Here is a 27782-nt window from a genome sequence, read left to right as displayed (position 1 = left end):
GGGCCGTCCAGGCCCTGGGGCACCAGGCTCCTCTGCACCCCCACCAGGAGCCGTGCGCCTCACGCCCTGTGCTCAGGACCCGCGTCCTCTCCCAGCCCCTCCCTCCTCCTGCCTCAGAGCCCCGGCTGTGCTCGGCTTCCTCTTCCTCGTCAGGCCTTCCCACCTCCCACGAGGGGCCTCCACACCCTCAGTTCTCAGCTCCACCCTCACGGCTCAGACGCTGCGTCCCTGCGTCACGCAAGGTACGCCCACCCGCCCTTCATCACGGCCACCGTGGCAGCAGCCGCAGTTCTGTTTCTCCAAAGTCTACTTCCTTGTTTACTGACCATCGTGCCCCGAAACCGTCGGTTTCATGGGGAGAAGGACCACATTCGACCTGTTCCCGCCGTGGTCTCAGTGCCCAGTGCATTTTCCCTGGGGGGCAGGGAAAATGCACCCCCAGAAATTCCAAAAGTCATAAACGAGGTTGGGATTTAGTCCTTGTGAACCTTTAGTCGCATTCATTGATCAATGTCTATTACGGAGCCAACACTTTGTGTTTTTATCTTTTCATCCCTCCCGTTGCTCCTCCCCCGTAATGTCTGGAATATTAATGAAAAGGGATGAAGAGAAAGCCTCTCTGTTGATGCTGGTCTAGGTTCCAATGGACAAGGTGAACTTTTTTTATTTTCCACTTCAGACATTTGTCTGATCCAGAAAGGTGCCCCTGCAATTATTTTTGTTGCCATACAATTAATCACCTACACATAATATTTACTGATATTCATTTATAATGCGAATGTTTATTCACCCATCACCAGGCCCCCCAAAAGCTGGTTATGGCTCTGAACTGCCAGAATCTCCAACGTCCTTGTGGCCATTAGGCTGTCTGGGGCTGGACGCTGCCTGCTCACCACAATTTTATTTCAAGAGCGTGTTTTGCAGATGCCTGGGTGTTTCAAGGACCGAAGTCTTCAGCTTCAAGGTGAGATTTCTTTGTCACCTTGAATAAAGATAAAAAAGAAGGACTACTTCTAACGAACCTTTGACAACCAGACTGCTCCATGGCCGAAGTGGTTGGAACGCGCGGTCTGGGGAAGCTCCAGGGAGATGACAGTTGAGGCTGTGGGAACAGAGCAAAACCTTCTTCGCAGCCTTCCACGGGCAGGCCCTCCACCCTGCTTTCACCCGCATGGAAATTCCAGACACTGTCAAATCCCCGGAGTCGCGGGTGGGTGCAGGACAAACGGAGATTCGATCGCCACTGCTGCTCAAGATGACAACCCACCCGTAAAACCACATCATCTGGAGCTGTCAGGTCAAATGACATCCTCCGGAAAGGGCTCCCCTGAGCTGGCAAGGCCACCGCGAGACCTAGAGGAGGGCCCAGGACCTGAGTCTCCCGGACTCGGGCTGGTCTGCCCTCTTCCACTTCCCGGCTTTGGGAGAACTGAACGCACGTGGCTCCTTCCTCTCCTTCCTCTTCCTCTTCTTCTTTTTTATATAATGATTTTTATTTTTTCCCATTATAGCTGGTTTACAGTGTTCTGTCAATTGCTCCTGTACAGCATGGTGACCCAGTGACATATACAGGTATACATTCTTTCTTCTCACATTATCACCCTCCACCAAGCCCCTATATACTCTTCTTCTTTTTTTTCGTCCTTTTCAGGCCACACCTGCGGCATATGGAGGTTGCCAGGCTAGGGGTCCAATCAGAGCTACAGCTGCTGGCCTACCCCACAGCCACAGCAACGCCAGATCCAAGCCACGCCTGCGACCTACCCCACAGCTCACGGCAACGCCGGATCCTTAACCCACTGGGCCAGGCCAGGGATGGAACCCACGACCTCATGGATCCTAGTTGGATTTGTTACCCCGAGCCACGACAGGAACGCGACACATGACACACATGGCAGGAAGGCCTCCTTTAAGGCTGTTGTTCCTGGTCAGAAAAGTGGGGGTAAAACACTGCCCCTCAAAGGGCCACCGGTGGGTGGGATCCAACGACGTTGTTCAGTTAGAACCTCAGGCCTGAGTTATTATCAGCCTTACGATCAGTGCAGGTTCGCCCAACACTGACCCACGTACTACCTCTGTCTCTTAGACTGGTCACACCTAAATTTTACTCCAAAGCCTCCTGGGAAGTAAGATCCCCGTGACGAAAGCTCTTCCCTTGGGAGGCGCCAACTCCAATTCTTGCTTTACACGTGCCAGTGTCTGCAGGGCAGGTGTTCTCACCCAGGGGCGACTCCCCAGGGAACACTTCAGCAATGTCTGGAGACATTCTGGTTGCCACACTGGAGGGAAGGTACATCCGGGTGCCTCGGGGGAGGGACCAGGGAGGCGGCCAGACCTCCCGCAGCGCGCAGGGCCGTCCCCACCACAACCGCAGGTGCTCCGACCCAGTATGCCAGCGGTGCCAGGTTGGGAAAGCCTGTGGTGAGTCCTTACAGGTCCAAGAACCCTTTTCTTCTGGTTCTTTCCCTCCTGACATAACGAAAAGCCTGTCTGGGTTACCTTGGAAACCTGCCATTTTGTAATCTGAAAAACAAATAAAATCTTGAATATCTAAGTCCCCACAGATCTGGGCTTCCAGACCACTTACTCAGGAGTTTTAAAATCCATTGATTTTTAAAATCATGCACCAAGGAAAGCCATTCCTTCTATTACTTTATTGAGAAACACAAACAAGAACACAGCGCCCAGGACACGGTGTAGCTCAGCGGTGTGGTAACAAGGTCAGTTCCTGCAGATATCAGCAATTCATTTTCTGAAACGGAAAACGATTTCAGGAGTTCCTGACGTGGCGCAGTGGAAATGAGTCCAACTAGGAACCATGAGGTGGCGGGTTCAATCCCTGGCCTCGCTCAGTGGGTTAAGGATCTAGCGTTGCTGTGAGCTACGGTGTAAGTCACAGACGCGGCTGGGATCTGGCATTACTGTGGCTGTGGTGTAGGCTGGCAGCTGTAGCTCTGATTCAACCCCTAGCCTGGGAGCCTCCATATGCTGTGGGTGCGGGCCTAAAAAAGACAAAAAGAAAAAAAAAGAAAATGATTTCAAATCAAAGGGTTCTAAAAAATGGGGTGTCACACAATAAAGAAACAACAAGGAAATACATGTATTTCAGAGCCAGTGAAGTAGAAACTCATTTTTCTAATTTTTTCCCCCACGCGCGTGTACATTTAAAACCCGACAGCCTTGCGTCTTTTCAGAGGTCACATTCCAGACGCGTAAAGACAGGGCTTGCCCGGGATGACCGCTAGGGTCCTTTTAGCCCCGAATCCCAGGATTATATAATAGGTCACAGCCCTGGAAATGGCACCGCTAGTGCAGGCCCCGCCAGGATCCCTTCGGCTTGATTCTCCTCCTCAAACGTTCTCCCCCTTGCCTGGTCCGTCTTTCCCCTTGATCTCTGCCAGACGCTGCCGTCTTTAATACGTCCCCGGAATCAGATGTATTAATGCCGTTGCTTTTCAAACGGGCTGCTTTCATCTCTGATCAAACACAGGATGACATGGACGGGGACGCGCATTTCTCTGCTGGTTGGCACCGCTGCAGAATGACTTTTAGGATTTTATAGTTCTGTGATTTGAAATGTCAGACGTGTCAGGGGCCGGCGTAGACCTTGGACTTGGGTTCTCATGGCCCCTGCACGAGACGGGTGTGGAAGCAGCACAGGCCAGGCTCCCAGCTCGAGGAAGAGGGGCGTGGACCCCGGGTCCTGTCTGGTGCTGCCTCAGCTCTTGACATTGGAGACCGCGCAGAGGACAAGCCTCAGTGAAACGTTAAATCCACCCTCTGTCTGAAGTTCTTTTTCTCCGGTAGCACGAGGGCCCTGGAAAGCATGGGTGTGGTTTCTGAGTCTGCCCAGCCCTTCCAGACGCTTCCTTACCCAGCGCTGGGAGGTGGATGCTGCGCGCGGTGCAATCCAGGCAAAGTCACGGGGGCAGTGGATCTTGGTTTAGGAGCTGCGTGGGGCTGAATGCACTGCAGCGAGCCCCGAGGTCTTGTTCACATTTTGAGAATAACGAATTAGTTGCTTTAGCTTGACCTGTTTCCTTTTAAAATAGTTTTAGTGCCCTCATTTGAAAGTCATATTAGGCACTTACAGCCTCTGGTCGTTCCTTTTTCTCACCCCAGCTCCCTGCACGAGGGGCAGGCCCTGCGGTCCCAGGGGGCGGTCCTTGCTGGTCTGGGAGGAAGCCCCGCCCTTGCCCGGCCCCCCACCGTAATGTTGATCTCTGTCCGCTTGGTCCCCAGCTCCAGTTTCAGATTCAGGATGAGAGAAGGCTTCTGTGCCTGGTGGGGATGCCTGAGCCCCCAAGCTCAGCGGACACCTTGGCCCCCAAGCCTCATTGCGTGTCCTAACCCACTTAGCACTCAGTGTAGACAAAGAACACAGCAGACGCACTGAACCCATGGGACCAACCTGGTGGCTGTGGCAACATGCAGCCTCAGCTTCTTCTGATTGAAGAGGTTTGAGAGCTGCATGATGAAGTCCTTTCACAGCCAGATGCCGCTTCCTCGTTTTTGTCTGAATCCGTATAGTGTGTCTCTGCTCTTGGAATTGTAAGCTGCAGCCTGTGATACCATTCGCTCCCTTTCATAGGAGGTATTCATTGTATCCATGCAGGGTTGTTTGCTTTTAAGGGGAAATACCTCCAATGAGAAAATTAAAGCAAACACTCAGGTGTTGGGGGGGGGGGCGGTGGAGCTTGGCTGCCTCCTGTGAGAAAAGCATCTTCAGTGACCCCAAGAGCCGGTCAGGGGAGGGAATCCTGATCGCAGAGAAAAGTTTACTGTTAATCCACACGTGGGGTTCTGTATGCCCCCCCCCCCCGCTCCCCAGAAAGATGGAGCTGGAAATCTATGCATGGATAAGAAAGGGTGAACGGGCAAGGCACGATCTGCAGGGCTTTATAAAGACCGGTCAACTCCTGGGCTCCCTGTGTCTATTGACGAACCAGCAGAGGTGGGACAGTTGGAGCTCTGCTGTTTCAATTATTGAACCGACTTCCCGACAGCTTCAAAGGAGACAGCGTCTTCCTTCATTCCCAGACAGTCGTCTGTTTGTGTCAATGTGTTCTATTTTAACACAGGATGAAAAACTGAGGGTTGGAGCCCAGTCTAGCCAGATCTTTACTGGCAAATGGGAGAAGGAAATGCGTGTCAATTTCCTGGCTATTTCAGAAGACACCTTTCTCTTGCTGCTGAATGTCTGGGCAATTTGCGGCAGAGGGGGATTTTATTTCCTCTTTTGAGTTACCCACATAAGGGTCCCAGCTCTCTGCCTTTCCGGTCCCCAGGGGCTTGGGCTTCCAATACGAGATACAGAATACAGCTGACTAGAAAGCATCGCTTCATCTTTGAAAAGCTCAGACTAGCGGTAGCACTTATAGGAGATTTTACTTGAAAATGTATGTTTCTTTAAGCGGGGAGGAGAAGGCCAGTCTCATTTCTGTCCATATTTCCAGGTCTGGTCTCTGTCATTTCTTCCCTCCTGTAATGAGGGTTACCATGTGGGGCTGGGGGCAGGGTTCTGGGGTCTGCAGCACCCCAGATCCTGAACATGCAAGCCTCCATCCAGCAGTTAGACGGGAGGGGGTGAAGTGTGCCATTTTCCCTTCATAATATCCTCTTGCCTACTTTTCAGGATAGATGGAGTGTAAGGGATTTGAGCCACTCAGTTCTCTTAAAGCCAGTGTAGACAGAGAGCAGAGCAAAGTGGCAGAAGTGGAGAAATAGCCTCAAATTGGTCACTGCTCCGAGGAGGGTGCGCTGCTGGAACGGTGCTACGGCCCTGCTAGCCAGCGCCCTGCTCCACGTTTGAAAGGAGTTTATACTCTCCTTCGGCAGCCGGATTTCTTGCAGCATCATGGATGTCGCTGCTTATCAAATGCACCTGCAACAGACTTTCTTTATTTTAGGGCACGGGAGCCCTGAATAAGCTTTCTTGCCAGAAGGGTAATATTTGGAAATCACCTTCTGGAGACATAGTAGGATAGTGAACGTGGAACTAAAGTTGGCGTGATAGACGCTTCCTCTGTGTGGAATGTAGGGCGTTGTGAACCTGTCAGGTATTGAAGCCACTTGTGTCTTCTGGATTCGGGGCAGGTGTTAAGCACGGCAGAAGAGTACATTCCTATATTATACAGGCCTCTCTGCGTTCATCAGGGTCGAGTAACCATCTTAGACATTAAAAATTTTATTCTGTGTGTTCAGACGTAAGGAATGGTGACACTAAAACAAAGTACATATTTTCCTGCATTCCGTCTTAGTAAGCTGAACATAGAGCCATTCTATTTCCTTTCAATGTCGTTAAACACGGCACTCATTTTTTTTTTTCAGCCATTCTGTGAAAAGTGTTTTGAGAAGCTGGGCTTTCATTCTTTTCATTCATTGACTGGAAATGGAAACACCAGTGTTTGCCGTTCTTGCCGAGAAATGTATCTGTTGCTGCTTTGGAGTCTAGTGAGCTACAAAGCTCGTGCTGAACTCAAAGCCGAGGTGTCCAAGGAAATTTCTGGAAATAAAGGAGCCCAAGGCCATTTTTTGTCTCATGAAGAATTTTCTCAGGGCTGATTTCCAAGATTGGGGTTTTTCAACATGCTCCTCTGTGTTGGAAAAGGAGCGGAATTCTAGACTGTTCGAGAAGCTTAAGCATGGTCACTGAATTTCAGCTCAACACAAAAACCAACACATGCTCTCCCGCAAGAGACAGACTTCCTTGGAGGTTGGAGATGGCAGGGCCGCCTCTAAGGGTTCGCTGAGTGGAGACGTGGCTGGTGTAAGCGAGGCTGATGCGGGCAGAGGCCGGGGGTGGGGTGGGGTGGTGGTGGGTGTGGTGCTGATGGAGCGGGAACGGACAGAGGCAACTGTCTCCGGGCAATTATGCCTCCTGCAGCAGGTGTTGCTTCCTTCTCTGACCCTGGACTGTGCATCCAGAGTTGGGGTTGGATGAGGGGCCCGAGGCGGGAGCCGGGTGGGGGTGAGAAGAGGAGCGCTGTGCTCTGACTTAAAAGGCATCATTAATTCCTCGCAACTCTTTGGCTCCTCCTAGGAGTATGGGGTTAGTTTCCTGGGGCTGCCGTAACCAAGTGCCACAAGCCAGAAGGCTCAAAATGCCAGACTTGTATTCCCCAGAGGTCCAAGATCGAGGTGTCTAGACCCCCTGGGCTCTGGGTGGGAACCTTCCTCCCCCATCTAACTGCTAGTGTTGCCGCAGCCTGGGTGTTCCGGGCTGTAGGTGTGTCACCGCAGCCTCTGTCTGCACATGGCTTTCTCTCTCGTGTCTCCCTGTCTTCTGCAAGGACAGCCGTCCTGGTGGGTTAGGACCCACCTGCGCTAGTGGAACTTCTTAACCGATTACATCCTATTTCTGAATAAGGTTGAGCCCCTGAGAACCTGTGGCCAGGACTGCGTGTGTTTTAGGGAATGTGATTTGACGCGCCACAAGGGTCTCTGTGCAAAGACAGACCGAGGAGGTCACAGACGCACTCTCACCCTCTCACTTAGGTTATTGGAAACCACATGCGGAACCTGCAGGCTCTGGGGCAGGGAAGAGCCTGTCGGAGACTGAAAATCCGTGCGGACCGCGCAGCCAGACGGACCCGGGATGGACAGTGGCGTCTGTGTCCATGGAGGGCTGTGTGCCCGAGGTCGGGTGGGGGGGAGGGAGGGAGATGGAAGAAGGGAGCTGCTGGATTTTGTGGGCGGTGTGAGGTGTTGCAGCCGCTGATGCAGATGGCTCACTCCTCACCAGCTCACGAGACTGAGGGGCCGGCTGAAGTTGCCAGGTGGGGTGAACGTTTTCCGCAAGCATTTGAGGCCAGCAGGGACCCGACCAGCCAAGAGGAAAGGGTCAAGCTGAGGCTGGAGACCGGCAGTCATTAACGGCCCCAGCCTGCTCTTTTTCTGCATTTTCTCCAGGGGCGGCTGCTGTCCATCCCGAGCTGGCGGTTGGCTGGTCAGGCAGAGGGAGCTGAGGGTGAAACAGGAAGAAAACTGGGCCCTTGAGGGCCCCGAGGTCCCAGTGCCAGGTGTGAGCGGGGGTGACGCTGGGGGTCCTGCAGTTTAAGATTCCAGAGAGAGAGCTGTTTCTGAGGATGACGTCTCTGCTGTGACAGACTGTGTCTGACTCGGTGACCTCCACCAGGAAGCCTTTCCTGATGGGAGAGCCCGAGGGCACTCCCCTCGCATCCCTGCCACCACTCTGCTCTTCCCTCGAGCTCGGCTGCATCCCCGAGTGTGTCAGGTGGCAGAGACGGCCTAGTTCTCCACCCTCCCCAGTTCCAGGCCTTTTGCCGGTTCACCTGGCACACCCCTCCCATGCACGCTCAGTTGGCCACGTGACCTCCCTGGGCCAATGGGGTGGCAGCCTCCATCGACCTTCCGCAGAGCCCGAGAGGCATTTGCCCGGCGGGCGGGCGGGTGGGCGCTGCCCTGGCCCTGGCTGCCACTGCCTGACCCGGAAACCCTGCCGAGCTGGCTTTCCGGAGGGGGCGAGGCTCGTGTGGCAGAGGTGAGCTACCACCATCATCCTGATTGAGGCCGCCCTGGGTCAGCCAACATCCATCTGCCCCCCAGACACGCGGTAAGTACAGCCAAGGTCAGCGGAACCCTCTAGATGGACCCCACGGGGGTCATGAGTGTGCCAGCCCGGGCCAGCCCAGACGAGCCCCGACCTGCTGAACCCCACAGGACTGTGAGGGAAATAACCCCGTGTGTGCAGTTCGCTGTCAGTGTGGTGGTGTGGTATTTGACACTGTCATAGGTAAGTGATGACTGACATAGTGGGTTAACTCTCTCAGTATAGCAGACGCTAAGGTCAGGGCTTGAGCCCGACACGCAGGACAGATACTGACAAGTAAATGAGTCTGTGCAGGTGACGTCTCAGGGTACAGGGACCGTGGCTGCCTTTTGCTCCCCAGCCCCCTGCAGCCTAATCAGAGCCATGTCCTGCGGTCTGACGTCCTGATTGAGAAATTAGTTAATTCAGTTAGTCCTTGTTGACCACAGGTACCAAGTGGAGAATCTAATAAAGCAAATTTGGATGCCGGACTGCCCGGAATCAAAGGTGGAAACTCTCTGGTTAATGGTGAGTCAATCTCCCCTTTTGTTACAGGAATTCCACGGGTTTGAAGATAAGTCTCCATTTGATTAAAGGCTTATTTTTCCATGAAACCAAGATAAAAAGTGAAGGAGGATGGGATTCTCAAAACCCACCAGCACGCCTCATGTTACAGATGCACATGGCATTTCTGTTCAGCATTACAGCGGTATTCTTGTGTTTGCCAGACTCGCTCCACGCCTCTCTATTTGAAAGGCTGGGAAAGGTGGTTTCAATAAAGGTTTTCTAATGTAATAGAACAAGCAGTAATAACATCCTGTTTGAAATCGCTGGGAACAAAAAAAAAGTTTCTTTTTGAAATGTTTTTTCAAGAATTGTTTTCAACTAACCAGAGGAGGAAAGACCCCGTGTCTGGGCCCTGAAATGAGTCCTCTGAACGTCTCGTGGCGACCCTTTCATCCCGCTGATGGATGATTTTGTTAGAGCATAGGATGATGCTCTAATCAGATGAAACATCCAGAAAGCGAAGAGCCAAGGGAAGCCTTTGGCTGCGGCCACGGAAAGAAGGGAGTTTTCCGTTTCTGTCCTCAACTGAAGCAGCGAAAGTGTACCCAGGACACATCTGTACCCACCCGCGTGCACTTGAAGTAGTCCAGCAAGAAGGTGGGCGGCTTATTCCTGGAGGGGCCGAGTAAGTCTTTAAGTGAAAGCAGTTACAGGAGGGCAAAGACACGTGACGCTGCCCTGCTTGCTCTAACGGGCACAGCCCTGGCACGTGGTCAGCCGTGACCTAAGTCACACATCATAACACCCTGGGCGTCTCAGGCTGTGTGTCGCCCCAGCGATTCAGCCCTACCTGGACTTTGATGCCGTTGGAGGGGCTGAGATTGATGTTTTATTTCTTATTTTATGTGTTAGTCACTTGATGAATTCTCCTGGTTTTCCTCCGCAGGGACCTGGACAGGCTGTGATGGGATCTGCCTTGCAGACCGACTTGCCTGGGAAAACACTGCCTCAGTCACCTGGTTGTTCCTAGAAAGGAATTCGGGTTTGACCCGCCCTCTCTGCTGCCAGGCACGTGAGGCGCTAACAAGGAGGCCTGTGTGCGTCCCGGGAGAGGGACCCGCGGGGACAGAGCCTCAGCCTTACCTGGCTCCACCGACGGCAGCCCTCCTCCGCAGGCAGAGCCCCACGGCCTCAGATCACAATCGGGTGCTGGCTTGGTGGCTTGTGCCATTGTGACAAAGTGGGACAGGCTCCAGGGAGCCCCACCTTCTGACCGGGGGTCTGTGCTGCCACCACCTCGGGTTGTGGGAGAAATTGCTTTTTCTTCCTGCGCCTGCGCTCAGCCTCCTCTCACTTTTCTTCTCCCCCCTGCTCCGCCTCCGCGCCCCCAACCCAGCCGTCGAGGAGGCAGTGACAGATCTGTCGCTTCCTGGGCACCTACTTTGTTCTCTCTACACTTGATCTAAGGAGTTCATGCGATTCCCATTTCATTTTTTTCTTAATTAAAAAATTTTTTTTTTCCTTTTTTTGGAGGGGGGGCCGCACCTGCAGCTTATGAAGGTTCCCAGGCGAGGGGTCAAATCAGAGCTGCAGCTGCCGGCTGACACCACAGCCACAGCCACAGCCACGCCAGATCCGAGCCAAGTCTGCAACCTACACCATAGCTCACGGCAACTTGGGCTCTTTGACCCACTGAGAGAGGCCAGGGATGGAACTTGCATCTTCATGGATACTAGTCGGGTTTGTTACTGCTGAGCCACGAAGAGAACTCCTTGATTCCCATTTTAAAGATAAGACAGCCAAGCCCTGCCCAGGTTACGTGGTGAAGGCAACCACATTTCAGGGAATCAGTCGTAGGCTGGGCTGTGGAACCCAGTTGTTGGGTCAAACACTGGTCTTGATGTCACCCAGAGGATGCTCTGTAGATGGGGTGACCTTTCCCTCAGTTCAGGAAAACAGACTCCTCTCCCCTATGTGGGCGGCCCACGTCCAAGCAGCTGAGGGCTTTATGAGCAAACACTGAAGTTTCCCAAAGAAGAAGAAATTCGATAGGAAATATAGCTCCTGATATATGTAGCTACAGAGACAGATATTTATTTATTTATTTAAAATTTCTTTTCCTTTTTTTTGGCTGCCCCTCAGCATATGGAGTTCCTGGGCCAGGGATCAGATCCAAGCTGCAGTTGCAACCGAAGCCACACCTGTAGTCATGCCGGCTCCTTAACCCACTGCACCTAGTAGGGGCTTGAACCTGTGTCCCCGCGCTCCCAAGATGCCACCGATCCTGCTGTACCAGAGCTGGAGCTCCCAGACACAGACGTGTGTATCACGTATCGGTTTGGTCTCTTCCAGACCCTAACACAGACAGCCCCCCACCCCTGTGTCCCCCACGTCGACACCCAGGCTTTTCCCTGCTACGACCATATCATGAGAAAATGGCCAGGACCCACCGGAGAGGCCCCGAGGAAGTAAACGCTGGGTTTCGCGACCCTGCGCTGACTCTCCTGAGTCCCTTTACCTTGGGAGGGTTACACAGAAGCTCTGGGCTTGGCCACCGGCTGTGTCTCTCCCATGCAAGGCCTTGCCCTTCGCTTCGCCCCGTGACCATCGTCCAGTCCCCTTAGGCTTCCCTCCCCTCGCGCGGCCTCGCCTGGGCGGGGCCTCTTCGCCTGGATCCGTGCGGGACTGGACCTTCCTTCTGGGTGAGGCTTGTCTCTCAGCCTCCGTGTGTAGCCAGATTCTCCACAGGAACAGGATCAAGAGGCCGTATCTATGGATGTCGCTACAGACAGACATACTGACGACATATAGATGTAGCGATACGTAGGCAGACAGATACAGGTACAGATAGAGGTAGATTTATTTTAAGGAATCCGCTTGCTTGACAGTGAGGGCTGGTGAGTCCAAAACCCATCAGGCACACAGCGGGCTGCCCACCCGAGCGGGAGGCGAGGTTGGGTCTTGCGGCGGGCTTCCTCCTCCTCAAGGCAACCTCAGCGCCTGCCCTCAACCTTCAGCTGATTGGGCGAGGCCCACCACATTATCCTCTGCACTTAAGGCAGTTGATTGTAGCCGGTAACCACCCCGACAGATGATCTCCCAGCAACACCTAGGGTAGTGTTGGAGGCCTGGCCAAGGTGGCACAGGAAGTGGACATCCCTGCAGAGACCTAGGCTCCTGGCCCACCTGGCACCCTGGGGGCTCCCTGCTGGGGACACCTTTGAGGCGTCTGCCCCTTGTCTGTGGCCTTTACTCAAGTTGCCTGCCCAGCCAACTGTCTCTAGGGGACCGCAGAATTTCTTGCCCTAACTGGAAGGTTCCTGAGAATGGCAAGTGTGCTCCTGACCCCACCAGGACTAATTCAGGCCCGTGGTCCTGCCTCCACCTCTTAGCGGGCACAGCCTACTTGAGCCCTGGGAGGCCCTTTTCCAGAGCTTCCTCCGGAGGTTGCTCTACTGCAGAGTCTTCCGGAGACCCGCTGCACCGCACCACCCCCACACTCCACCCACCCTGCAAGGAACTGAGAGTTCCCCGTCTGTCCTATCTGGACAAGAGAAGTCCTTCTGCTATCTTGGTCCAGGAGAACACCGCCAGCCACAGCTCCAAAGTCTTGGTCCAGTTCAGTGTTGACCCCAAGCAACACCCACGTCACCCTGCATCTCTGACCCTAAGCATCACCTCCTCCTCTGTCCTTTCGCTTTTGATGGACAGAGATGCCTACAGTCACTCCCAGACACCCTCCCTGCCTGTGACCCCACATTAGACCTCGCTGCCCGACATCTGTCTGTGCTGGGGTCTCCTCCAAGGCGGCACGTGCTCCAGGCTTCTTAAAGCCATAACTTTTTTTTTTTTTTTTTAATAAAGAAAGATTTCGAAAGTGACAAAATTGCAGAAAATTTGGAAAATACAGATCTGGCCCTGACTCTTGCTCCCCTCATGCACACCCTTTGGAGCGCGCACTTGAATGAAGGATGCTCCGCCCCCTTGGCACTGGGTTTAACCATGTGACTTGCGTGGGCCAATGGGATGTTAGAAGATGCAAAGCTGGCAGAGGGTCTTAGTGCTGGTTGGTGCCTGGTCTCTTGCTTCTCAGCTTTGGCTGTGAGAAGCCACCCAGGCAGGCTGTGGGCCTGGAGGAGGGGTGACTATACTGCCCCAGACCCCACAGCCAGCTGAGCCCCTGACCCAGGGAGCCCCGCCAAAATCCAGGGAAACAGAGCCTCTCGACATTCCAGCCTGGACCACAAACAAACAAAAAGGCTTACATTTAAGCAACTGAGTGTGGGGAGGCTTGTTACACAGCATCACTGTGGCAATAGGTGACTCATTTGGCAGAAATAGTTCTATGTCTACATTTTAAATGGGCACCCAGGTAGTCCTAATGCAAGGGGTTTATTGGCTAAAAACCACTTCCTAAAGATTTTTTCCCCCCTTGTTTCTTTTTCCTTAATCCAAGAATGGACTTTGTTATTTTCTCAGATGCATTTTTGGGGGGCATTTTTTTTAGGTGATCACATGGTTTTTTAAAAAGTCTATTAATGGGATAAATTGTATTAAAATATCCTTGTGCTCCTTGAATAATTTTACTTGATCATGAACTATTATCATTTTAATATAGACATGGTCTGAAATTGCTAGTATTTTCTTTAGAATTTTAATAAGCCTATTCATAGCCTGTCATTTTCTTTTTTGTGCCACTTTTGTCAGGTTTTGGGATCAGAATTGTGCTGGCTTTGTGAATTGAACTGGAAGTTTCCTGTAATTTCCTCGGCTCTGGAGCAGTTTACACAGCATGGTAATTATCTGTTCCTTGAAAGTTGGAAAGAGCTTTGCCCCAAAAATCTGGGCTTGGCACCTTTTTTGGGAGTAATGCTTTGATAATCCTTCAAAAAAATTTTTTTTTGGTAATCATTATACATTTAGATAATATACTTGATCTTCAAAAGATTGTGGAAAATTACCATTCCCTAAAAAAAAAAAAATCCATTTCTGCAAGATTTCCAAATATGTTATTGCAGAGTTAACATCTTAATTATAAAAGGGTTTATCATATTATTAATCTTCTATCTATCTAGCTCCTCACTCTTTATTTTATGTGTATATATTTTCTCATTTTTTTCTGGAAGAGATTGCCAGATGTTTGGCATTTTAATTAGTTTTTTTTTTCCCTCAAAGTATATGCTCTTGGATGTGTATATCAAATCTGGTTTTATTCTATTTCTGCTGCAATTTTCTTTTTTAAAAATTACTTCCTTCCTCCTGCTTTGTTTTTCTTATATTAACTTCCTGGACTGAATGCTTTCTTTTATTTTCATTTCTCCTTGTTTAATAATAAAAGCTTTTATGGATATAAATCTGTCTTTGAACACAGCTTAATTTTATTTCCCTGTGGTCAGAGTATTTGGCATGCACAATTTCTGCCTTTTGAAATTCAGCAAGGTTTTCTATGTGGTCTCATGAATACTCAATTTTTGTAAATATTCTGTACAACCTCTAAAAAGAACATATGTTTTTCTATAGGGAACAAAATTGGGAATGTATTATTTCAATTACCCTTGTAATGACATCATTCAGGCACTCTAAAGTGTTCTTTGACTTTCTCATTCTTGATCTGTTTGAGACTGAAGTTTTCCGAGAGTGAGAGTATTTCCTTTATTGAGCAAAAATATATTTTTTAAAATGTATACACGGGCAGACCTTTGAAAATGTCCTTGCCTCTTTTTTTTCTCCAGTTCTTCAGTCCCTTCACCAAAAATAAAATACAATAAAATGAAATGAAATAACCGTAGGCAGTTATAATTACTGCTTTCTGTCTATTCTTTCAAAATTTGTTTATGTCGGTCAAGGAACGGCAAATACACGTCCCGATTTTCACACATTTACTGTTTCACATTTATGCTGAAATCTTCTGACGGAAATCACAGGCATCAGGGCCCAAGACCGCAAAATACTCCAGAATCCATCGACAAAGTTAGGAAATCTTCCTATGAGGCCAGCCGAGCATCGTCCCGGCTACAACTCACGCGTGACGTGTGACCTCTTCGGTTGCTGAGCTCTTAAGCAAAGTTTCCGAGACTGTTCGGTCCACATCACAGCGTGTTTGCTTTCCATCTTCCAAGCCTTTTGTTTTTCCAACGCTTTGTAATATTTTTCCAAGCACTCGGAAAAGGGAAAAGAAGCACTGTCAATGACGGCAGACACACACCCGGAAGGCCCGGCAAACGGGCACATAGTCCCTGCCGACGCAAGTGGATCTAATAGCGGCAAACGTGCTTCCCCCCCCCCCCCCCCCCCCCCCGATAACTCCACTCATTGATTAAATCAGTGTTTTCCAGGCAGATTCAGTCGCCGTGATTCTGTCACTGTTGCCCATTTGGCCAGCGGTCACCCCTTCAGCCTGGCTCCTGCATCCTCAGCACCCCTCCTTGATCTCTGGTGTGACAAGGTCAGGGGACGGTTGGCTTGTGGGCCCCAGACCGGGGAGCGGCCCTCGCGGCTCTTACCCGGGAATATGTCTTAGAAAAATCAAGAGCTCCGGGCTGGACCGTTCCTGGTTCCTAGAAGCTGCTGGACTGTTTCAGTGAAAGTTTGAACAATGTTGGAATGCCCTGCACTTTAAAGTTTGGGTCGCATTTTCCCGCAAACCATCCAGGCCTGGTATTTTAGGGATGGAATTTTTCTTTGTTTCTTCATGGAACTTGCTCTTCTTGCACTTCTCAGTAAGTTATCCAACTTTAAAATTTTTAAAAAATATGTTTGCATAGAGCAATAAGTAGTTTCTTTTGATTTTTAAAAAAGTCCTCTCTTTTAAGGGTTTTCTTCTCAGTTAGTTTCAATTTTGTGTTTCTACTTTCACCCCCTCTTCTTCCGTACCCTCTCTGGACTGGCCCGCCAGAGGTTCATTTCATCAGCTTCCCTGAAATTGCAGGGAACTGTTTTTCCCTTGTTTTCTCCCATGGGTCCTACCCCTAATTCTATTGTGTGTGCTTTTATCTGGGTTCCTTCCATATAGTTGAATCTTTTTTTACCTCCATAACTTGGATCCTTAATTTATTTTACTGTTTTATCTCTATGATGTAATTTTTCAGGCTGTAATATTTCTTACTCTGGCTCTATGTCATAGGTTGTGGTATATTTTTATTTGCAGGCAATGAAATTTGTTTTTCAGGAATGATTCTATGAGTTTGACAGGTGCGTGGAGTCAGGTACCTTCCTTCCACTGTGAAGCCAAACTCAACCTGTCCACCCCCAATTTCCCTTTGGGCTGCCCCTCACACCCACTCAAGCCCTCCCCAGTCCCCAGACTGGCAACACCTGCCCTAATTTCATCCCTATGGTTTTGCCTTATCCAGAGTGTCACATACACGGGAACTTACAAGATGTCGCATCTTGCTTCTGGCTTCTTCCACTTAGCGAAATTAACTTAAGATTGGCCCATATTGCTAGAAGCATCCAGAGTTCATTGTTTTATGATGAGTAGCCTTCCTTTGTATGGACATATTACTATTTTTTTTTTATTTTATTTTATTGGACTATAGTTGACTTATAGTGTTGTGTTGGTTTCAGGTATACAGCAAAGTGAATCAGTTATACACATACATACGTTTGTTCTTTTTCAGGTTATTTTTCCCATATAGGTTATTAAAGAGTATTGAGTGTGTTTCCCTATGCTATACGGTAGGTCCTTGTTAGTTGTCTATTTTGTATATGGTAGTATTTTACTCCTATTTTATATATAGTATTGTATATATATATATGTGTGTGTTAATTCCAACCTCCTAACATATTTCTTCCACTCTGTGTCCCCCCTTTGGTAACTATAGGTTTGGTCTCAAAATCTTTGTGTCTCTTATCCTTTGAAGAATGTCTAGTTTGTTTTCCAACTACAGCCAATTACAAATAAAGCTGCTACATACATTTGTGTGCCAGGTTTTATGCACTCAATTTTTTTTAAAAAATGGCTTTTTGAGATACAACTTATGTATCACAAAGTTCACCTGATTAAAATGTACAATTCAATGTTCAAGTTTAGTGTATTTACAAAGTTGCCTCATTTCTATGTTGCTACACTTAATTTCTTAATATTTTGCTGAAGATTTTTACGCTTTTGTTCCTGAGGGGTATTGCTCTGTGATTTTCTTTTCTTATGTCTTTGATTCCTTGGGGTGACAGAGTAAACCCAGCCGGCAGAACAACAAAGCAGTGCCAGGTACAGCGGCGTCTCTCTCCCCCTCCACGTGTCACGGTCCTTACGTAGGAGACACAATCCCGAATGGGTAGGCAGATTATTTCTCGGACAGTTGACATGTTTTAAGCACAAGAGAGGAATGCACATTTCAAAGGAGGCCCATGGGGGAGCCCGTGGAGTTCATATCTGCCTTTCTCTGGCTTTCTGTTTTAAGGTAAGAAGTTTAATGTATTGAATTCAGTTTACTTGGAGGTATAACTACAGCTCTTTCCTCTTACTTATTATGCAAATATCGTATTAATTTCAAGACCAAACAGGATGTTTGGGGGAGCAGTATAGGAAACGGATTCAGGTAACTCTTCAAGGTGCCACGGGAGCCTGGCCAGGAGCAGCACAGAATGCTAGCCTGGCGATCCCCAAACGCCCCAACCCAACGATCCAAATACTGCCTGAGCGAACTGGGTGATAAGCAAAACTGGAGGCCTCTCGAGTGACAGAGAAGCTGATGGTCAAGGCGTCCTTGGAGTGACCTGCGAGCCTCGGTGGTGGAATCCATGGGAACGGCTCTGGTTTGTGTCAAGGGTGCTGGTGACACTGGCCCTGAGAAGTTGCACGTGGCCACATAAATAGTCCCAACCCGTATCAGGAATGCAAATTCTACCCCTTCTGGGGTGTTTTAAAGATCGCACTTGTAAATCATGAAGCAATCTGCACCAGCGCCTTTGGAATCATTGGGTGAGTTTAGAATCCGTTTATGGATGGCCAAGGCCACGACGCGGCCATCACGGCCAATGTTATGGTAGGCTATTCCCAGAGAACCGTCCCTTGGCTGGGACTCGGCCCAGCTTCCTGGGCATCACCGGCTCTAAGATACATGGAGATGTGGGCTTGTGATTGCTTCAGCTCATAAATATGCTAATTACAAGCATCAAGTGACCACGGCACACGGATCTAAAAAAGATTTATGGGCATATAAAAATAAAATTAATGGCACCATCGACACCAGCAGAATGTGTTAAAATTGAGGATAGCGCACTGTGTCCGAGGCAGCCGAGGAGACAGACTCGACAGAGCCTGATTTGTGACTCAGCCTGCGTGGAAAGGCTGCGTTTGGGGGCAAATGCAGACTCAGGTGTGACAGCCCTGAGAAAGCATCTCCCTGCAGCTGAGGTGCCAGAGCCAGCTGCAAGCTGCAAGCTGCAAGCTGTGGCTTTGGGTGACGTGTGGAGTGACTCCCGGGGGAGAGGAGGTTAGCTCAGCTCCTAGGGGCACAGGGGGTGGCTTCCTTCCTGGCATGTCTGGTGGAGCTGCAGGGCTGAGCCAAGCCTGGACCTCGGATGGCCCAGCGGGCAGAGCTGGCCTGGAAGGGGCCAGGACCTCAGGGGAGGCCCCTCTTGGCTATTGGTGAGGCCTGACTTCTCCTCCACAAGCACTGCTTTTTGCAGTGGAGACACTTTCTCCATGTGGCTTTTTATTATATTTGTATCTTGCATTGCAAAATAATTTTTTCTATGGCTGCACCCATGGCATGTGGAAAATCCCAGGCCAGAGGTTGAATCCAAGCACGGCTACAGCAACGTCTGATCCTTTAACCGGCTGCACAGACCTGGGGCTTGAACCCACACCTCGGCAGCAACTGTAGCCACTGCCGTCAGATTCTTAAACCACTGCACCACAAGGGGAACTCTACAAAATAAAATATCTTTTAAAGAAGGCCCTTCAATCAGAGGAATTCCCATGGAACAGACCTGTCAAAAGCCACAAAGGTGACTAATTATTATTAGTGGAGAGAACATAGATTTAAAAATAGATATAGATTTTCTGTGTCCATCTTTCTGTCTTCTCACGCTATGCTTTTCTCTGCTTCTCCTCTGCTTGCTGCCAGTGGCTGCTTCTCCATCTCTCTCTCTCTATCTCTCTTTTTTAGGGCTGCACCCACAGCATATGGAGGTTTCCAGGCTAGGGGTTGAATCAGAGCTGCAGCTGCCAGCCTACGCCACAGCCACAGCAATGCAGGATCCTTAACCCACTGAGTGAGGGCAGGGATTGAACCCGTGTCCTCATGGATACTGGTCGGATTCGTTACCGCTGAGCCACAAGGGGCCCTCAGCCTCTCCAACTCTTGTTGGTGCCCCTCCTAACTCGCTTTGACCTGCTGTGGCTTTATTCTCTTGTTACTTTCACGTCCAACCTCCCAAAGGAGGGATTCTGCCTCCCAGTCCATCTTGCCACACCAGGCACCTTCAGGGGTGGCAGGTCAGCCAGGGTCGGCCACAGACTCATTGCCTGGATCCACAGGGGTGGTGGCTGGAGGGGTGTCTGCAGAGAGGGCAGGGCCAGGAGAGAGGGCTCAGGGAGCAGGTGTCTGAGCGTGTAGTGTTTCCACGGGAAGCGGCCCCAAGGAGGTGAGCATGGAAGCCAGAAAACATTGGGAGTCCACAGAAGGCTTTTCAGAGTCAGATGAGGAGGGGCAGGTACCGGGATGGCGCAAGAGGTTAGTCTGACCAGAGGACATTGGTGTTTGGACCGGCCACCTCACTGGTTCAACTCAGAGATGCCACATTGCTTGAGCTCTGGTTCAGAATCGGCAAACCCAGGCCCAGCCGGTGGGTTGAGTCTGAACCAGGGCATCAAGCGGAGGGACAGGGGCCCAGGGCTGGGGACCTGGGGGCGGGGCATGGAGGGTGCCTTTTCTTCTTCGGGGAAGGCGACATCCGGGCTTGCTGCGCACGGCTCCATAAACAAAAGTCAGCCTGTCCAATGGCCTGGTCCTAGTGTGGAAACGGACCTTCGCAGAACCTCCTGAACTCTCCAGAACGGCGCCCCATCCCCACACACCAAGTAACGCAAATGCACCGGATGGCAAGCTCCCTTGTGTGCTTGTTTGTACCCTCTCAACATGGAACCAAAAAACACAAGTTGACAAGACATGGAGAATAATATTTTAATAGTATCCATGTCTGTTAAATTATTGAGTTAGGCTCTCTCCTTTCACAGTCTGCAAAATATTTTGGAATGACTTCGAATTTCCCCGAAGGGGAGCCCCCATGAATAGCTGCTGGGGGCGTGAATGCTTTCAGGCTGTGCCCCACTCTGGTATCCCCAGAACATCTGAAGTTCTACTTGGAGGAGTTCCCGTTGTGGCTTAGCAGTAACTAGCCTGACTAGCATCTATGAGGACCAGGATTCGATCCCTGACCTTGCTCAGTGTGTTAAGGTTCTGGCGTGGCCGTGAGCTGTGGTGCAGCTGCAAACGCGGCTCAGATCTGCCATTGCTGTGCCTGTGGTGTAGGCTGGTGGCTACAGCTCTGCTTCGATCCCTAGCCTGGGAACGTCCATATGCTGCAGGAGCGGCCCTAGGAAAGACAAAAAAAAAAGTTCTACTCGGCACAGCAGGGGGAATGGGACAGGAGATGAGTGCCGAGCAGGTAGCCTGCTCTCTGGTTTCTCTCTGGTGCTGCAGGCTGGCTCTCAGGCTGCGGGGGGGGGGACCCCTCCAGGCGCTTTCCTCCGTCTTTCCCATCGCCTCCCTCTCCGTGCGCCTCTGTCCAAATTCCCCTTTTCTAGGGACTCTGATTACATCTGATGAGGGTCCTTTCTAAAACCTTCTTTTCAACTTGATTTTGTCTGTAAAGACTCTCTCTCCAAAAAAAGGTCACATTCTCACCCTGGGGGTTAGGACTGCACATGAACGTGGAGGGAACACAATTCAGTAACCCTCCACCCTGAATACCATACACCCCAATCTTTCTTTGCTCCCCCTCACTCAGGAGGCAGTGAGCCCAAGGGCAGAGCCCAGGATCTGGTCTTCGTGTCTTCAGCACAGCTCTTAGGATCTTTATAGCACTCAGAAAACATGTTTAAATGATTAAAACAAAAATTTTTTTTTAGTTTTTTATTTTATTTTATTTTATTTTATTTTATTGCTTTTTAGGGCTGCACTCACGGAGTATGGAGGTTCCCAGGCTAGGGGTCGAACTGGAGCTACAGCTGCCAGCCTACACCACGGCTACAGCAGCCCAGGATCTGAGTCATGTCTGTGACCTACACCACAACTCATGGCAATGCCAGATCCATAAACCATTGAGCAAGGCTAGGGATCGAACCTGAAACCTCATGGTTCCTAGTCAGATTCGTTTCTGCTGCGCCACGAGTGCAACTCCAGAAAACATGTTTAAATGAAAGTGTCAATAACATTGATGACAAGTAGGTGCTCAATAGCTATTGTGGAATAGATGAACTGTTAGCAAATTTATACTAAGGTGTAAATGACTGATATCAGAGCATTTCTGGAAGCAGGTTTTCGTTTGGGTGAGGAGAGCCAGTGTTCAGGGGGAGCAATGTCTGTGAGCTTCTGACAAAGGTGGGAGGGAAGAACTGATGACAGCAAAGGCAGTCCACCTGGACAGAAAGGGGTCCCGGAAGAACGAGCCCTAGTTTTCAGTTTTTCCCGAGATAGCCCTGCCTTTGGGACTTTTAAGAACAAAAATTCTTAACCTTATAACAAAAACTAAACTAAACTAGAATCTGACATTGCGCTATAGGTAGAAGTGAGCTGGTGCCGGGGTTAGGTGCTCTTGGTCAAGGCAGAGTTAGAGGTACCATTTCCCTTCTCCTCTTAACTAAGAAGATGCTGTCTCAACTCCAGGCTGTTAATGGCCCAGCAGAGATTTCGGGGTGACCCTCAGTGTCCCTATTACCTTTCCAGCTGGCCTGTCATACCTTCACCTTTTTTTCACTGTAGAATAGTCCTGTAGGGCTGCTGTGTGTGTGGATGAATGAGCTTTTGCCTAGGAAAGAGGAGAAGACATGCTAAGGGACATTCTTAACTTGAACGTTAAAAGACTTCCAAGCAAGCACACATATGCTAATGACATACAAATCGCATACAAATCATATGCAAATCGACCTCTCATCCATCCTCCTCTCCTTCTGCTTAGATGTGGCCCTTGGGAAGCCTCCTCCTGGAGATCATTCATCTAAAGAGGTGATTTAACAGCTTTCTCATTCTTTAACCTTTTGTTATCTAATTGCCTTCATTAGCTGGGATAAATGCATAAAGGCATCCTAGAATTTCATAAATAAGAGCCCATAATTTCCACAAAGGGATTTTTATTTTTACGTATAACTCCTCACCAAATAAAAGTGTATGTGTGTCTATATATGCGTGTTATCTCTCCACATGTATATATAAACACACAGTCGACTCACACACGCACACACACTCACGAGAGCTCTGTTTTGAAAATGTTATAGAAATTAGAATGCAAGTAGAAGACGTATGTGCAATAGTTATCACTTTCCAATTAAGCACATGCACAGATAAGCCATCTTTATGGCTTAAGAACTGTGCTTTGAAATGTCCGCTGAGACTCTAGGTCTTGGTAAAGCAGAGCCGTCACATTTAGGTACCAAATATGTGTGAGTAAACTTGTCCCAGTGGAGAGTAAACTCCAGTGACCCTCTTCTGCGAGTCGTTGGAGGTCAGGTGAGCTGTCCCGAGATGTCCCCGAAGTATTTCTCTCTCTCGATGGTGGCGGAGACCGAGAAGGTGGAAACTCAAAGAAGACCCGCGGACTTTCCTCCTCGCGCCTCGGCCGTGGTCTGGCTGCTCGAGGCCGACTGCGAAGGACGGAAAACAGTGGGACGCTGTCCAGACACGGGATCGCTCTGATTGTCTTCTTAACGCTGAATCGCATTGAAAGGCCATAAAGAGGAAAGTTTTAGGATGCATCAACCCTCACATCTGTGGGAATGCCTGCAAATGTTGTACCTTCCCTTGGGCATCATCTGGCAACATATTTTCTCGGTCACCATATTATCTCATGAAAATAAAAGAGAATAGCCTCGAAGCCATAGTGCTGTTTTTAAATTTTTATTTTATTGGCGTATTGGACTTACAATGTTGTATTAGTGGCAGGTGTACCGCAGAGTGAAGCAGTCATATATAAACATATGTCCATTCTTTTTTCCCATACGATTACGGACCGCTGAGTAGATTTTCCTGTGCTACACAGAAGGTTCTCGTTAATCATCTGTTTTATGCAGTCGTGTGTATGTGTTATTCCCACCTTCGCAAGTCTTCCTTCCCCCGAGATGTCCCCGAAGTATTTCTCTCTCTCTTATGGTTACCAAGGGTTTCACCTACGGTAACCATAAGATTGGTTTTGAAATCTGCATATATGGAGAAAACTACAATTTGAAAAAATATATGTACCCCAATGTTCACTGCAGACGATTTACAACAGCCAAGACATGGAAGTTGCCTAAATGTCCATCGACAGATGAAGGGTTAAAGAAGATGTGGTACCTATATAATGGAGAATTGCTCAGCCACACAAAACCAAAATAATTCCATCCATGACAACACAGATGGACCTAGAGATTATCATACCGATTGGAGTAAGTCCGAGAAAGGCAAATATCATATTATACCACTTATATGTGGAATCAAAGTGACACAAAAGACCTTATTTATAAAACAGTAGGGCCCTTTTAAAGTGGAGCTGCCATCCCAGCCATTGCACCGATCTGTAGACCGCTAGAGCTAACCAGGCATAAACAAGTGAATGCATGGACAAACCCCAAACTGATGTATTTTGCTTAGGTTCACGCAATGCAAATTCAGACCAGGACACCCTTGTTACAGAGTCTCAGCTCTCAATCACTAGGATGTGCTGTCTTGTTTATTGGTAGACTCATGTGATTTCCTAAAAACTTCTGCAATTTGGAGTCAAAAGCAAAAATGACTGAGGAGTAGATCCTGGAGATGGTCCAAAGCAAACCAGCTACCTTCTGAATCGGATGGAAAACACATTCATAAGCGTATTAGGAAACAGAAAAATAATTTCCTTATAATCTCAGTGCAGGAGAAGTGGACCCATCTGGTTATCACCCGAGCTTCAGGGCAGTTGCGTTCTGTCCTGCCAGAGACTGGCTTGGGCACTGCAGAGGAAGGGTACGCCAGCTATGCCCAGGGACCAGACTGAAGATCTCTGCTGAAGCACAGCAGAAAATGCCTCAGATTTTGAAGACTGTAGCCAGGGAGGAAGATGAGGTGGAAGGCAGCCAGACAAAAATCAAAGCGATCACGGCAGCCCCTCCAGCCCAGCAGCTTGTGATCCGAGATGCAGCTGAAAACACAGGACCCTGAAGGCAAACTGGAGACTGCTGTCAGTGGGCGGTTTTCTAAACAGCTGTGAACTCCTCCCTGGAGAAGAGCTTGGGGGGCCGTCATGGACATCCTTCTGGTCAAGCCCGCCCGCAATTACCTGCAAGGCTCTGGGCGTGGGGGAGTCGCCTTCTAACCCAGAGGGGAGTTTTGAAGCTTCTCATTGGTAAAATCGGGCACCTTTGCCAGCCTGCCTTCCACTTTCTCCTCTGCCCGCCCTTCGGCTCTACTTGGCACTCAAATACGTCCTTAATTTTTATTAGTCATTCTCTAACAGATGCCGGTCTTTCTAGGGGACTGTTTTTGCCTGTTTTGAGGCAACCAGGAATTGTAACAGGAAGAGTTGTTAATTTCGAGGATCAGGAGCTTGCTCCTGAAGGACGGGCTGGAATTGGTTGGGATCTAGGTGCATTCGGGCAGGGCACCCTGGGATATGGAAGATGGGGTGTCACACGGGGACCCCATGCTTCTGGAGCATCTGGCATCGCACAGGTCGTGTGGGGGTGCTGCTCTCTAGTTGGGGGACCAGGCTGGAGGTGCGGCCCCAGCCAGGCAGCCCTGGGTGCCCAGACAGGAAGCGATGGCCCAGGCTGCGACGCCCCTAGGGGACCCTGAGCAGCAGGCGTGAGGAATGCTGTCTGGGTTAGTGCAGTCGGGCGAGTCCACTCTGTTTAGCAAGGCGACCCAGCTGGGATCAGGAGCTGCGATGTGAAGCCACATGGGATCCAAGATCTAGACATGGAGAAACTGGGGGGCGTGGTTGTCGGGTCTGCAATGACAGGGGGGTACACTGCACAAACCTGCAGCCTCTGTGCCTGGGGCCGGCTTTTTTTTTTTTTTTCTTTTCATGGCCCCCTCGGTGGCATGTGGAGATTCCCAGACAAGGGGTCAAATCGGAGCTGCAGCTGCCAGCCCACACCACAGCTCACAGCAATAGTGGATCCTTAAAACCCACTGAGCGAGGCCAGGGATGGAATTCACATCCCCATGGATACTGGTTGGGTTCGTTACTGCTGCGCCACCACAGGAGCTCTGAGGATGGTTGTTATAAAGCCCTGGTGCACGTTTCTGGGGCACGGAGGTGCTCAAGCCCCTTTGTGTCATGGATGCCTGGACCTTCTGGTGCTGAGGAGAGGCCCCTTTGCAGATAACGCTTTTACTTTTTTACTTTTTTATGTTTTTGGTCTTTTTATCTTTTCTAGGGCTGCACCCGTGGCATATAGAAGTTCCCAGGGTAGGAGTCGAATCAGAGCTGTAGTCGCCGGTCTACGCCACAGCCACAGCAACGCCAGATCCGAGCCGCATCGGCGACCTACACCACAGCTCCTGGCAACACTGGATCCTTAACCCACTGAGAGAGGCCAGGGCTCAAACCTGCAACCTCACGGTTCCTGGTCAGATTCGTTTCCGCTGCGCCACGACGGGAACTCCAGGTGATGCTTTCAAATGCATAAGGTGCATAGCGTTGTAAGTAGCTCTTCCGTCTGAAGAAGCTACTGAATCAGTACATGACGGAACTCCGTTTACAGAGTTGGTCAGGGTTTCAGCCAGGCATGTCCCGAGGTGTCACATGCTTTGGACAAAACGGTGACACAGACTCCCGGGGTGGCATGAGGTGACTCTGCCTCTGTGGGGTGATGTCCCCGAGTGTTTGTTGATGACTTAGGATGACATGGGGGCTCCTGGGCAGGGCTTTGCCTGGGCTTCCATTCTGAGCTGCACTTGTAGCCACCACTTGTAAAAATATGAAAGGCAGGTAAGAAAAGGAGTGGAAGACCCAGATCTAGAGATTTACCAGACTTCTCCGGCTAACTGCTTAGGCAAAAGGCACAATGCAGCCAAGTCACCCCGACAAACAGGTGTCTTTTAGGCCAAACGGACGAGAACTCGTGACATGGTCTTCCACACCAGTAGCCAAGGTTTCACGGCTGCTTTAGTTTTCCGTGGCTATCTTGACAGAGGACCACATGCTCGGTGGCTTAAAGGACAGACATGGATTGTGTCTGGGTCTGTGGGTCAGAAGGCCGGGCTCAGCGCATCTGCAGGGCTGGTTCTGTCCCAGGCCCCGGGGAGAACCCATGCCAGCCTCCCTCCCAGCTCCTGAGGCTTTGCAGGCCACCTCTGGCTTTTGGCATCACCCCATCTCTGCTTCCAATGTCCCCGTGCGGTGTCCGTGTCCCCGTGTTCCCTTTATGTGAGGACACCCGTCATATGGGATTAGACACCCACTCCACCTGACGTCATCCTGACCAATTCCACCTGTAATAACCAAACAAGGTCACAACCTGAGGCAGCGGGACTTAGGGTTTCGAGGGCACACAATTCAATGTATAATTCTGAGGACACACAACTCAACCCATAGCAGCTCTGCTTACACAGAACTTCGCACCTGAAGTCACAAGTCCTGTAGGTCTGGTGTCCGCACGGAGCCCAGTGGGGACGGGCTCTGCTCCCGGATGGTCTCAACTGGAAGGACTCCAGGTGACCCCGTGGCTGGGGTCCACGTGAAGGCTTGATGGCCCCGTCTGATGTCTGGGCCGGGACGACAAGACTAGGACCACCGACCAGAGCGAACCCCACGACCTCCGTGTGGCTGCGCTTCCTCCCAACACGGCCGCCTCCAGATGTCTGACTTGCACCTACCACCCCAGGCGCCGGGTGATGCACCAGCGAAGGAGGCCTTTCGTGACCCAGGGAATCTCTTCCTCCACACGTCGGGGGTGGAGCCGTCACAAGCTCCCAGGCTCACGGGAGGAGGAATTAGTTTACGCCTGCTGATGGGGCGGTGCTAGAATTACGGTGTGGGAAGAGATGCACAACAGGAGCCACCGAGGCAGCACTTGGGGAAATTACAGTCTGCCCCCATGGCCTCCTCTGCACAGAGGCAGGGCTGGTTGGTGGTGACATCACCTTACGTGGCCTGCCTTTGGGACCCTTCCTCCCTCCCTCGCCCTCCCCCTCCCTCCTCCCTTCCTTCCCTCTTTCTCCCTCTCTCCACCCCTCCTCTCTCCCCCCCTTTCTTTCTTTCTTATTTGCTGTATTGAAGAACTCCTTTGGTGCATTCCCCATTCGTTCTTAATTCAGTTTTTCCATAGGAAAAATCTTTTTAAAAATTCATCCAATGACACACAAGAATAATAATTCACCGTTACTGTTCTATAGGCCTGGTGAGACGTATAAAAATGTTTTGAAACTAAGAGAGAGCCGAAGCAAAAGGAATGTCCTGGAGGATCCGTAACCATGCAGTATCTGTGCTCAAAGCAGATGCTGCAACAGCTTTTTGTTTCAAAGAAGGTCACGCAAATCCTCGTGTAAAAATCAGGACAGAGCGTTTTCATCTCAGGGAGAGAAGATACGGGTGCACA

Source organism: Phacochoerus africanus, chromosome 13 (assembly GCF_016906955.1).
Source record: "Phacochoerus africanus isolate WHEZ1 chromosome 13, ROS_Pafr_v1, whole genome shotgun sequence".
NCBI lineage: Eukaryota > Metazoa > Chordata > Mammalia > Artiodactyla > Suidae > Phacochoerus > Phacochoerus africanus.
Note: the sequence above shows the minus strand (reverse complement) of the source record.